Source organism: Octodon degus, unplaced genomic scaffold (assembly GCF_000260255.1).
Source record: "Octodon degus isolate 3935 unplaced genomic scaffold, OctDeg1.0 scaffold00013, whole genome shotgun sequence".
NCBI lineage: Eukaryota > Metazoa > Chordata > Mammalia > Rodentia > Octodontidae > Octodon > Octodon degus.
The window spans coordinates 29,359,127-29,359,392 of record NW_004524589.1 but is presented as its reverse complement, the minus strand read 5'-3'; positions in this window follow the sequence as shown (position 1 = coordinate 29,359,392).

The following is a 266-nucleotide window of genomic DNA, read 5'->3' as shown; positions in this document are numbered from 1 at the left end:
GAAAGAGACACCGATAAAAGCAAATGTTCTATTGTTTATTAATTGTATTCAAAATTTACATGGGTCTTTTTATTAAGAACATCAGCTAATGTTTCTCATTTATGTTACAGACAGTTACAAACATGTTTAAAATAAAGTACATATCAATTAACAAGTGTGAGAAGTGGGGAATGAGAGTCTGAAGGCTGCCTTCCCAATAGTGACAATTGTGAGCACACTGATTTAAGGGGACATGTATTTTTCCTTCAGAATTCTAGGATTCTTAA